We start from the raw sequence: 14397 nt of genomic DNA on the forward strand, positions 1-14397 counted from the left end.
GCGGTCTATCCTTTGTCCCCGACCAACCCTAGACGGTCATGCTGCATCAAAAGCTTGTAGTTGTGCAGGTGGTGCATCTTCTCCCATCTCCACATCATCAGCTCCTTCTTGTTGGTCCTCTCCTTCCTCATCGTCACTGTCATCAGAATCAGCAGCAACCAATTCAGCTGGATGTACAACTTCCTTACCTGTGGTGACCATTTTAGTCGTGAAAGGATTGACTTTAGCTAGTCGTCCATCTGCAGCAAGATTGTTTGGTACATTTGCTCGAAGGCACAGTAGGGTGACAAGAGATGGGTAATACAACCCGTAGCGTTGAATTCTAACCCTCCGGAACATTTCTTTATGTATCAACAATGGCACATCAAACCATGCCCTATTCATGAACGCGACCAAAACACTCACGCAAGTGTACGCGATCGACAAGTAATATAGTAGTAAGTAAAGTATCGTTCCCACGAGGAATTGTGATCAACTTATCGACTGATGTAGACTCAAACAATTATCAATTCAAGCTAAATTATCACAAAATATATAAAGAACCAATTTACAATTTACTTAGTAATTGCACAATAATTCAACACAAAATTACTACACCAATTTCACAATATGTTTATAACAATTTGGATAAATATATTCCCGGGTCATGGACTTGCTAGAAATTATGCTACTATTTTAGCTTAAAATGGATTTATTGAATTATCCGGGTTATTGATTATAGGGTTAATAATATTCATAAGAATCTTTCGAGTTCTTATGCATCTATTCAAGTTAAACTAATACCTATATGTCTATGGTATTAATATTAGCAAGAATGCATTTACAACTCCTATTTTTCAACCAAACAAGGCAATTAAGTATATGTCTATCTTAATTGCGAATTCTTCACCCGATGCCCGAGATTCAAAACTTGTTCTATTTGATTCTATATGCAACCAAGAATTTCCTTTGTCAAGTTTAATTCAAGATTCGTAAATAGTATTTCACTGTTAGCTACGCAGTAAAATAATTAGAAGCAGAATCAAATAAACAACCCATAACAATAGATTCAAGATCTTCAATCTAAGTTTCAAATAACATAATTATCTAACATCCATGACCCAAGAATACTAGAGTTTTTAGCTACTCATAATCATACAAAAATCAATAATAAAAGTTTTAAACATAATATTAACAAGCAAATAGAAGAAAGTTTAGAAAAACTCTTTGAATCTTTGCTTTAAAATGATGTTCTTCTTCTCCTTTCCTAGCTCCAAGATGAAGCTCCTCCTTCTTCTATGGCTTTTTCTCCCTCAAAAATCTGATCTCTCTCTCAATAATGGAGTTTTACTTTATGTAAGTTGAGTGGATCCTCCCAGATTTCCCATTTTGCCCCCAAATAATTGATTTCCCGGACTGGACTAGTGCGGGAGCGCATGACCCGCGCTAGTGGAATTTCTTTCTGTCCAAAAGAATTGAACTAGCGCGGGAGCGCATGACCCGCGCTAGTGGGGTTTTCTCTTGTTAAGATGTTGCTGCTCAACTTTTCGTCATTTGACTCCATTTTTCACTTGATTACCATCATAAATCCTCATTTGTTTATTGAACTTCTGTGAGACTTTAAAGTCATGATTAGAGCCAATTTTTGCATTATTTGAACATTTACAATAATAAATCATCCTTAAGTTGAGCTAAAACATAGGCTATATTAAACAATTTAGCCTATTATCAGTGGTCTTCGACGTCGTTGTTGTGAGCACGTAATTTTTTCCCGACTAGAATTACTCCTACAAAAACTAAAAAATAGGTTTTCTAAATTATTTTTTAGTTTTGTAGGTTTTCTTAATTAATTGTTTGTATTTTTGTGCACATTTAATATTTTTAAAATCATAAATATAAAAAATATCAAATCATCATTACATAGTATTTTAAGGCTTTAATTGCATTTAGAATTTAATTACATAAGTTAATTGCATTTATTAAACAGAAAATCACAAAAACAAATTGGTCATGTTACATTTTAGCCTTATCTTTAAATGAGTAATTTTATTTTATTAGTTTTAAAATTGATTAGTTGTTCAAATATTAGAATAGTTAATTAAGTTTAGTTCACAAACTAGATTTAATTCAAGACCTACTCTAGGTTTTTAATTAATTAAGTTAGGATTTTTAAAATCAAAGAAAAATAAAAGAGAAAGGATTTTTTGTTGGTTCCTGATTTGGGCCAAGATAAGATCTAGGCCCAAATTTTCCTCATTAAGCCGCCCTAATCCAACCCAAACCCTCTAAAAATTGGTCCAGTCCCCACTTAACAAAACGACGCCGTTTTAGTAGTGGCGATCTTAGTCGTCGATCTTCCTTGATCAAACGGCCTAGAAATAAACACCCACACCCCTTATAATTGTACGAATGGACCCCCTAACCCCAAAACACCCCCTCATTCTCTCTTCTCTCTTTTAGAGACTAACCCTAGCCGCCCCTAAACTCTTCACCTTCTCCGCCGTCCTTCGCCGCCCGGAAATCGCCTCACGGCATGGCCACCCCCAAACCACTCCAAATTAACACCCCACAATCCCCAGCCTCCCTATTCACTAATCCACCGTTAGTTTTCCCTAATTCCTCACCAAACCCATTGAATTTCAGATCTAAGAAGTAGTGAAAACCTAGGTCTGCTTTCTCTTTGATTTAAATCGGGTCTGTTTTTCGTTATAACTTACATCAATTGATTTTTCTTGTTGAGAGCTATTGATTGATGTTGGTTTCATAACGTTTGACAGACACCAAATCCGGTCAAGAACGTCACTGACTTTGCTAGAACTCCGACAAAGTTCTTTCTTCTCCGATTCAACCTCCAAACCTCCCCAGAATCACACCTCCCTTCACCTTCAATCCAAAGACCCTTTCAAAATCTTTCGATTTTCAAATCAGAGAACCCAGAAATCTTAATGGCCATTGGTGTAGCTGGTTTTTCAGAGGTCCTCGTGTCAAGATGTCCTATCAGGAACTCAAATTTTGGATGGGTCTCTTGGCACAAGGACTTTTGGCGACTTGGTCTCAAATCGGCAGAATCCGGTTTAGGTATACCTCTTTTCTTTCTTTTTTCCTTTTTCTGCTTGATTTCTTTTACCGTTATCAATTGTTTTATTTTTCTCTTGTTTGTTCTATTTTTATTGATAAGACTGTCTAGATAGTTACATACAATTAGTTTAACTCATAAGTTTGTTTAATTTAATCAAAGGTAGGTTCATTAAGTTAGCTACTAAATGTTATTGCATTACTGCTTATGGTTTTCCTCTCTCTTTTGTTGTTTTCTTTTGTTTGTTGTCTTGGATTTAGATTTGTTTAGATTAATTACTCTGCAAAGTTAAGGCCTTTTAGTTTATTGCACTAGTTCAATCATTTGCTCAGGGTTAATCAAGGTATTTGTTCTAGTTTATTTAATAAGTTACCTTGATTTATTCTTAGTTATTTGATTATTTAGGTTCGAATGAGTTAAGAATTGAAAGGGTAATAACAGAAGTTTAAGGGGGTCAATTGAAAACAAACATTAGGGAGTCTCAATGTAGAATTGTCTGGAAGGTTCTAGAAGATAATGATAGGGACTAAAGTGTAATGAAATAATTAAAAATAGGTCAGAAATAAGGTAAAAAAATATCAGAAGTTTCTAGTATTGGACAGTTGTCCCTTTTTTGGTGTTAAAAGATGCTGAAAATAGAGTAAAAGGATAGTTGTACCAAATCTATTAAAAAAGATGTTGTACTGTCCTTTTTTACAGCTGACATTTCTGAATTTTAGGATAGAGTATTCCCTCTTATTCTTTTCTTTGTGCACTCTATATAAAGAACAAACTCTCACTCACTCACACGCATTCTTTCATCAGCATATTCACTCTCAAAATAGGCACACAATACTTAATACAGAAAAATTCAGAATTCCATCTGGGTCTTCTACATTGATTTGTACATCAGATTTCTGTTGGGATTTACTATTTTGGTTGCTGAGTTTGCTGGTTCTTTCAATCAAGCTGCTGTGATATTCTGGGTTTAGTTGTTCCCAAATTCAGAGATTTATCCTTTTATCCTTGTGTTCTTTTGCTCCTTGTTGTTTCTTAGATATGTAAACTTGCTGTTGTTCTTTTGAGTTATATGAAAATGTAAGGCTTGTTCCATTTTGAGTTACCTGCTGCATTTTGGTTGGATTGTTCTTGTTTGGTTGGTTAGTTTTCCTTTTTGTATGTAAGCTGAATGTTTAAGTATAATGTCTTGACTTCATGAAGGTTCTATTATCCAACCTATGAGACACATGTGGATTTTAGAGGTTTAATGGTAAAAGGTGCTAGGAATCTGTTTTGTCTTCAACTAAAATTCAGTTATGTGTAGTATTGAATAGTTCATGTTGTTAGCTTGGCTATGAACTTCTGAAATCTGAGTTTTACTCTTTCTGTGTCCATGAGATGTGCAAGTTTGGTTTCTTGTGGTTAAAATTGGTTTATCACTACTGAAGGTTGTTTGTTAGGTTTAAATTATCTTTGCTTGACTCAATAATGAAGAGTGTTTCAACACTATTCCTTCAATCAAAGTCTAGATCTTTTCTTTAAAAAAATGTTAAGCATGTAATGGAAACAGTGCTACTGCTTTACTTGAGTGTTAGTTCATGAAATTAATGTGTAATTTTGATTTGATATTGGCATGTGGAAGACAAAGCTAAGCAGTAATTGGATTTGATCACCAGTTGATCAAATCCATCACTGACTAGATTTCAAGCCAACCGGGCAGTAATGAAAGGAGAAACGGGATCCCTGCTTGTTAAATCAATTAGCCCAGACGGGGTCAGAATCAGGCCATAACACTTCACATAATTGTAATTGTTAGTTTGAAGTTGTATAGTAATTTATTTAGTGCACCAAGTGCAATCAGCAGGACTATGTAATATCATTTCTTATTTTTAGTTGTAATATAATTGAAGTGTGTGGTGTGAGTTTCTGTCCATGTTGTACATCTTTCTTTTGGTTGGCCCATTTCTTGTTTCATTATTTATTTCAAATGTGATTCTATATGATCCTTGTTTTGAAATCCCTACGTGAAGTATGCTGCCCCCAAAAAATGGAATTTACTTGAACGCTACTTGGGCTCTGACAGAGGCCCATTTCTGTTTCCTCCTCTGATTGTATCATTTAAAGCTTGATATAGCCTACTGCAGCCCAGTCACGTTTTAGTACCAAAGTGTCATTTCCAAACCTTTGGTCCATGTTTTGTATCCACGTCAATTCATTTAGCCCAAAACAGAATTGATGCTAGCCATACCTATTAAAAGTGATATTGTTGATATGAACTTATACTCGTTCTGTGACGCGTTCTTTATAATAATAGAATCAAATTACTTTACAAAGTGTTTCAATGATATTTCATTATGCACAACATAACCTATTTAAATATCATAACTTTAGATCGCATAAACATTCGTAGTTTGCTTTAGGCGCGTTCAAATAAATCATCATGGCAATGAGTATGGTTTCCGTGGCATAATCATGATACTTAATTTTCAAATTCGGGTGCATATTTCATGTGACCCGACCACAACTTCGAACAATAATAAAATACACATGTTGTAAATTGTGCGTACGGTTCCCATGACACGATTCACAACGTGTACAAAAACAAACAAGTGTACGACAATCGTAACTTGTTCCAGAAATAATTTCATAAACAAATAAAAGCAATCATAAAGTTAAAAATGCACAATAGGTTTAAAACAAGTAATAAATCAGATAATTAGGCCAATTATGAAATAGTTGAACGGCCGTGCTAAAACCACAGAACTCGGGAGTGCCTCACACCTTCTCCCAGATTAACAGAATTCCTTACCTGGTCTTCTGTGTTCGCAGACCAAAAATAGAGTCAATTTTCTTTGATTTGGAATTTAAAATAAACCGGTGACTTGGGACACCATAAATTATTCCAAGTGGCGACTCTGAATTAAATAAAATAATCTCATTTCGATTAATGTCACTTTAATTGAAAAAACTCTCTTATATCCCCCTCGGGTAAAAAGGAGGTGTGACAGTCGTTGTTATTATCATTATTATTATTATTATTTTATTATTATCTTATTCTTAACTTTTATTACTACTGTTGTTTCTTTTGCTTTTGCTATGGTACTATTTTTGTTGTCAATATTTTTTTTTAGTATTTTCATCATAGTTTCTTTACTCTTGCATTTTTTAAATATGTTTTGAAAACATTTTTCTCGATAAGAGGGTCTATTGGAAACATCTTATCTACCTCACACAAAATATGGTAAGGTATGCATGCATTTGTGCACTCTATCATCCCAAACTCTACTTGTGGGATCGCACTGGGTATGTTACTGTTGTTATTGTAAATAGTAAGTTTAAAATTAAACTGTCTCGTATAATGGGGCAGAAGCAATAAAACATTTTGAAAAAATAAAACCAGATTCTACTATAAACACTCTAAAAGTTGAGGAAGAAAGAAATAATCAATACCATGTAGAACCATGAAAGGAACAAAGGATGATATTAGGAGAAAAACGAGCATAACAAGGATCCAGATGACTAATTTTCGGCAAACGTAAACGTTAATGTGTCTAAATTTCAGCATGAAATCGAGATAATAAAATATTTTAATTTTTTATGACAAAATTTATTTAGTATTAACTCTAAAAACTATATAAATAAAGTTTTGTATCATTTTGAACTATACAAATAAAAAGGGAGAATACATAACCACCCCTTAACTAATCTCAGTTTATCAATTACACATTTAAACTCTGCGGGAATTCTATAACCTCCTTGAACTATTTTGAAATGGAATTATTTCACCTGTTTTTGCTGACATGGTGTAGAAAGTGATTATACTCTTCATCAAATGCGTGAGAAGCAAGTAGAAAAGCATTCTTTACCAGAAAATCAACAACAATAGCCGAAAAATTCCATTTTTGGCCAACCAAGCTCCATTACTCCACTTTTCTTTCACTCCATCTATAATTTTTTCTCCATTCCTTCAAGGACCCATCATTTTGTCACGACCCAAAACTAAACGTAATCCAAACCACAATACTAAAATTGGAAATATTTGCGGAAAGCTTTTATCGTTTAAAATAAACTGTTTAAAACATAAAAGAAAAATTCATAATACGATTCAACCAGCCCAAAACCAGGGTGTCACGGAGTACATGAGCGTCTAGAGAAATAGCATAGTATACTACAATGTTTACTGAATACAACTGAAACACATCTAGAATAGAGATGGGGGTCAAGGCTTGCGAACGTCATGCAGATACCTCGACAATCTCCAAAGCCTACAACCTCGATCAGTGACTGCCACTGGGATCGAAAGTACCTAGATCTGCATACAAGGTGCAGGGGGTAACATAAATACACCAACTTAGTAAGTAACAGGTCCAAACTATGGACTGAATGGTAGTGACGAACTCAACCTCATCAGGAGCAGTAGAAATAATGTATAAAAATGTAGGCATGCTTTCAGTTAATATACAGCTCAAAACAGTGAAACAGAGCAAATATGAAATAGTAAGGAACTATAACTCTGCTACATCTACATGTCAATGCACATGCTACACGTAATGCACCATGATGAGTTCCTCATATGCACACAATCCCAAATGCGCGTCCACACAATACTGTATATGGCTCATACGGCCCAGAGAAGATCCATCCCGGAATATATATATATATACACACACATCTCTGACAGCAATCACTCAGTACCGAGGAAGGGCAATCCAGCCCTATGGAGAAGATCCATCTCTAGATGATGATAATAACCTCATAACCATTTGGTACTGTATATGGCTCACACGGCCCAGGGAAGATCCATCTCGGAATATATAAATCACTGACTATCAGTCTCCAGTACCGAGGAAAAATAGGCTAATCTAGCCACATGGAGAAGATCCATCTCCATACCAAGGGAAGATCCATCCCTGAATATAATCAACCGCGCTCACTAGGGGTATGTTACAGACTCCGGAGGGGCTCCTACAGCCCAAGCGCTATCACAATCATAAACATAACCGTTGCGGCGAGCAGCTCGATCCCATAATTATCACTTATAATCAGGCTCTCGGTCTCACTCAGTCATCACTCTCCAGTCTCACACACATGGATTCACAATGCCATAAAACTAGCCCGAAACAATGATATGATGTGCCAACATAATAACAACTGAGATTGAGACATGATATGATATGCATGAATAAGACTGAGTATAGAATATTTATGAAACTAATGAGATGACAACAAGAAACGGCCACTCGGGTCTCAACAGTATCGGCTGTCACACCTTCTTTTTTGCCCGCGCCGCCCAAAAGGGGCGCGAAAGGGAGTTTTTTCCAATTAAAGGACAATCAAAATGGGATTTATTTATTTATTTCAGAGTCTCCACTTGGGAGATTTATGGTGTCCCAAGTCACCGGTTGAATCCCGAATCGAGGAAAAGAATGACTCTGTTTAACAGTCTGCACACCAGAAATTCGGATAAGGAATTCTGTTAACCCGGGAGAAGGTGTTAGTCATTCCCGAGTGCCGTGGTTCTAGCACGGTCGCTCAACTGTCATATTCGGCTTGATTATCTGATTTTATACAATTATGAACTTATGTGCAAACTTTAAACTCTTTACCACTTTTATTATTATTATTATTTTAACAGAGAATTACAACATTGTAAAAAACGTATCTCAAACCACGTCACATCAATGTACCCGTGGTTATTGACACACTTCAAATCCGTTGAGATTTGGATTTGGGTCACATAAATGTGCACCCGAATTTAAGAGTATAACATTATTAAATACGCGCCTAAAGCGACTAGCGTATCATTATTTTGGGTAGGGCCGTGTAATTAGCTAAACGGCTCGCCCCTAAGTCTAAGTATTTTAAAACAAATAATTATTGAGGGCCCCACAATTTTGTATTTATTTTGGCGAAGCACGCCTTATTTATTTTAAGGATATCCTAAAGTGACTACATTTCTATTAAATTCGTCTCTAAAATAAAAGAGAAAAAATCCTAATTAATTACATGCTTAAAAAAAGGTGTAACATATTAAATGCTAGATTAAGACAAATGGTAACGGAAAGGAATATTACTAAAATTGAAATTATAAATAAAATACGGAATCGACAAATAATACATTCAAAAGAAACTAATTATCATATAACTAGATTAAACTCGCATTGTTAGATGACTTGAACCGTTGGAATTAATTATTTACAACTATTTGAAACTAGAATCAATCTTAATTACTAATGCATATTCGAAAGTTTATTAAATTTAAACGTTAACTCGTCTTGTTTGAACTCAAATCATGCCATAATGCCTAATTCGCGAAATTAATTTAAATTCATGCTTTAACTAAATTTAGCCACATGTTCACGATTAACCTAATGTTGACAATATTAAAACCTTCATAGCTAGTGAACTAATCAGTTTTGCCAAGCCGATTCACTAAAGACCAACTTATGTTATTTTCCTCTTATTCCAATTATTAAACAGTTTGACAGTAATGAGCATGCTTAAATATATACTACCTAACAATCAAGCTAAAGCAAAGTATTATTTAATACATCACTACAAGATGCCTAGTTATGCAAAGCAACAGAAATTTACAGAATAATAATATATGAAATAGCCTAAATACAATTAGTAAAAGAAAGAAAGAAAAAGCTAAATTAAAACTTCAAAGTTTCATTCTTCATATGTATTCATGCTTTCACATTTCAGCTTACAATATGCCCAAGTTACAGTTGTGTACCTGGTATTGTCAATACAAGAAGAAGAAGGTCAGCAAAGTAGTATGTAACACAGCAACATACAGCAGTAGAAAGCCCAACACAGTAGCTTCAACACCTAAATTCAGAAATCCCAGCAACACGGAGAAAACTAGTAAAAATGGAGAAGAAAAATAGTCCGGAAATCTCTCTTTATTTTTTTCTTTCTAGCTTTGAACTCTCTATGGTGTTCTTCCGCTCTCAATATTTCAGAAAATTTGGTTCTATCTTTTTTACTCTATCCAAAATGAATTATGTCCCTGTATATCCAGTGTATCTAGAGTGTATATGTATGTATACCGCTCTCTCCGCCCCCCTCTTTTTTTCTTCTCTCTATCTAGTTTTTCCTCTTTTTTTGAAATCACTTCTTCCTAAATGTTCTCTTCTATTTATAGCAAAATTTTCGAAATTTTCAGATTTGTTTTTTTTTTTATTTTGTTATTTTTTAATTAAAAGAAATCCCACTTACAAATTGCTTTTATTTTTTTAGAAAAAGAAATCCCACATTTATTTACTTTTATTTTTAAAATTCCAACTTTAATTACTTTTATCTTATTTAAAATCCCACTTTTTATTTTTTTAAAAGAGAATCTCACTTTATTTAACTTTTCTTTAAAAAAACAAACCACTATCTTTTCTTTTTCTTTTAAAAATGCTACTTTCAATTACTTTAAATTTTTTAAATTTTCAGATACCTTTATATTTATTTTTTAATTCCAACCTTCTTTTACTTTTTAATTTTTTTAAAATTTTCGCAAAACTTTTTATTTTTTTAAATTTTCTACATTCTTTTACTTTTTTTAAAAGAGAATTCCACCTATTTTTACTTTTATATTTTTTTATTCAATACTTCCCTTTTTCTTATTTTTTAAATCATTCCCGAAATTATTATTATTTTAAAAATATATATATATATTTTCTATATATATATATATATATATATATATATATTCGGATTTTTTTATATAAAAAAACAAAAAATAATAATAAAAAATATTAATAGTGATAATTCACCTTTTAATTTTTTGGGATTTTTATCCTATAATAAAAAGTGTAATAAAGCTAAAATAATAGTAGGTTAAAACTCCCTAAAATATTTACATAAAAGAAGTGATAAAAAAATTAAATGTTGTCAAAAATTAGGTGTTCACAGCTGCCCCTCTTTGCTCGAAAACACGAAGAGCTTTCGGGCAAAGATAAAGTGAACAATGCGACTAATTTTTGATCATATCGTTATTCAAAATAGGAAGAAAATAAAAAAGGAAAGGCGCAACCGAGTCCTGGTTTTGGACAGCCTACATATCCCTGGTTATAAGGGAATCAGGTCGCGTGTAGTTCAGAAAGTTTTGGTAGCTGGGACTACCATGGGATTGCGATGTTACTGTTACTGTTGTTGCATGCTGTTACCACTGCTTTTCGATCTCCTTATTACACCATTGCTAGAAAGAAAACAAGAAGTTATACTAAGCTATGATCTATGAATTACAAAGATTTATTCTCGAGCTTGGTCATGTGATTGTTGCTGCCTTGTTGCTTTGTGTTTCCTCTGGTATTTCTTTACTTCTAGCTCGACTTGTGGTCTTCTTTCTGATTTCTGCTGGGAATTTTTGTTGTAATCCTCTCCTTTACTGACTTCAAACTTCAATGTATTCCCCTGTTCTGCAAGTGGGCTCCTGACTCCACCTTGACTTTTGAAAGATGACACAACCTCCATTCTCGAGGCGGGCTCCTGACTTCTTCAACAATCTTAGAATTTAATGCCCTCCATTCTCCAGGCGGGCTCATGACTTTCATCAGCAACTTTGAAAATAAAATGCATTTGGCAATGATTTATGAAAATATATATTTTGGCAATGTTTATACAAGCAGGACCACTTGGGTCGAAATAAATTAAGTGTCCTTTTGAGGAAGGATTAAATTCAATATCCTATTCGAGGGCGGATAGACCCATCATATCCTATTCAAGGGCAGACAGACCCATCATATCCTGTTCGAGGGCGGACAGACCCATCATATCCTATTTGAGGGCGGACAGACCCATCATATCCTGTTCGAGGGCGAACAGACCCATCATATCCTATTTGAGGGCGGACAGACCCATCATATCCTATTCGAGGGCGGACAGACCCATCATATCCTATTCGAGGGCGGATAGACCCATCATATCCTATTCGAGGGTAGATGAACCCAAAATATCCTTTTCGAGGGCGGATGAACCGAAAAATATCCTATTCGAGGGCAGACGAACCCAAAATATCCTATTCGAGGGAGAATGAACCCAAAATATCCTATTCGAGGGCGGATGAACCCAAAATATCCTATTCGGGGGCGGATGAACCCAAAATATCCTATTCGAGGGCGGATAAACCCAAAAATATCCTATTTGAGGGCGGATAAACCCATCATATCCTATTCGAGGGAGGTCAGATCCTATTTGAGGGCGGACAGACCCATCATATCCTGTTCAAGGGCGGACAGACCCATCATATCCTATTCGAGGGCGGATAGACCCATCATATCCTATTCGAGGGCGGATGAACCCAAAATATCCTTTTCGAGGGCGGATGAACCCAAAAATATCCTATTCGAGGGCGGATGAACCCAAAATATCCTATTCGAGGGCGGATGAACCCAAAATATCCTATTCGAGGGCGGATGAACCCATCATATCCTATTTGAGGGCGGATGAACCCAAAATATCCTATTCGAGGGCGGATGCACCCAAAAATATCCTATTCGAGGGCGGATGAACCCAAAATATCCTATTCGAGGGCGGATGAACCCAAAATATCCTATTCGAGGGCGGATGAACCCAAATTATCCTATTCGAGAGCGGATGAACCCAAATATCCTATTCGAGGGCGGATGAACCCAAAATATCCTATTCAAGGGAGGATGAGCCCAAAATATCCTATTCGAGGGCGGATGGACCCATCATATCCTATTCGAGGGCGGATGAACCCAAAATATCCTATTCGAGGGCGGATGAACCCAAAATATCCTATTCGAGGGCGGATGACCCATCATATCCTATTCGAGGGCGGATGAACCCAAAATATCCTATTCGAGGGCGGATGAACCCAAAATATCCTATTCGAGGGCGGATGAACCAAAAATATCCTATTCGGGGGCGGATGAACCCAAAAGTATCCTATTCGAGGGCGGATAAACCCATCTTCAAAACTTGAAATTGTCTTACCTCCGACTCTTTTTCTTAAAATCGTGTTGTCTTGCTATATCTTAAAACTTGAATTGATTTCCTCGTTCCTCCGAGAAAATTTTCGACAATGGCAGAAAATTTTCTGCCCCAGTTTTGGTGCTTTTCCTTGTGGCATGTATTTTCGCCATTAATAAGATTTCCTTTTCCTGCTTCAAATTAAAGAAAATTTGTTAGTTTTAAAACATGGTGAGTGGTCGTGCCACTCCTACTGGGGATGGTTTTTCCCTTTCTCCCTTCCCCGCTCTGTGTTTCATTACGCTATCAAAACTTGCTCGGGATTAATTTGCTGGGGATGAATTTTAATTTTCTTCCTTCCCCACTCTGTGTTGTCCGACCCTCTTGGAACTTGGTCGAAAATATGTTGGGGATGCTCCTACATCTCGATGATCTACTGGGGCCCTCTTGGAATTAGATCCACAATTTTCTCAATTGTTGTTTTTCTGTTTTTCTCCAACTTCCCTTGGAAATTTGGTCCTCTTGGGATCTAGACCCATTCATCATTTGGTCTTGTGACCAACTTCTTTTTGCTTTATCGCCTTATCTTTAGCCTGTCCTATTCGCATTTTGCTTTGCATCATTTTGGCAACTGGTAGTAAGCTCTGAAAATCCTTTTAAAAACAAACTGCTAGGGAGGTAAAGTCTTTAAACCAAGAAATGAAAAAGTGATGATCACAAAAAATAGAAAAAGAAGAAGTCTTTCTGAACAAATGCTGGGGAAAAGGAAAGAAAAGAACTTATCTGAATGATATAACCGATCCCAACGATCATGTCGTGCATTTTGGATTAATCAACCCAGTCTATTTGTATCAATTAACCTTTCGGACGGCCTCATGTTGCTGGGGATAAACAGGCACTCAACTCTTTGCCAAATGCGGATCCTCTCCGCCAATCTTGTCTTGTCACCTCATAGTGCCCTTCGAGGGGTTTTCACTAATAAGACTCTCTCATTTCTCTCAACTTTTGTCGCCTTATGGTGCCTGTGAAGGTTTTCACCGATGAGACTCTCTCTATTGGGGATTCTTTCGGCTATCAATTCATTTCCAGCTTATGATCTTCTTCTTTGCTGGGGATCAAAGTGTTATTCCCGACTTCCATTTGCATTGATTTAGCACTTCTCGGATACTGATCGGGAGGTCTTTTTTGGACATCAATATGGGTTTTTGTGTATGGTTAAAAGAAAAGGGGTAACAAGAGGTTCAAAATAATTTTGATGGGTAAAACATTACAACTCTTGGAATCAACTTTCTTTCCCAAAATTATAAACGCAAACTTCTGCCCCAGTTTTCTTGCTTGGGGATTTTTTTTTGTTACACCATGACCGAGCCGTGAGTCGCCTACGTATCCTTCTTTGAGGAATCAGGTCAAACGTAGTTCCCAATTCCTTTGGG

General features: G+C 35.7%; 1 long non-coding RNA gene across 1 annotated transcript; it reads left to right on the plus strand.

Moving 5' to 3' along the window:
• Positions 1 to 2475: 2475 nt before the first annotated feature.
• LOC104238539 (uncharacterized) lies at positions 2476 to 4996 on the plus strand. The gene is made up of 2 exons (XR_713903.2): positions 2476 to 3057; positions 4677 to 4996. It is a non-coding gene; the product is annotated as an uncharacterized lncRNA (long non-coding RNA).
• Positions 4997 to 14397: the final 9401 nt, after the last annotated feature.

The sequence above is a fragment of the Nicotiana sylvestris genome, chromosome 12, assembly GCF_000393655.2.
Source record: "Nicotiana sylvestris chromosome 12, ASM39365v2, whole genome shotgun sequence".
NCBI classification, from domain to species: domain Eukaryota; kingdom Viridiplantae; phylum Streptophyta; class Magnoliopsida; order Solanales; family Solanaceae; genus Nicotiana; species Nicotiana sylvestris.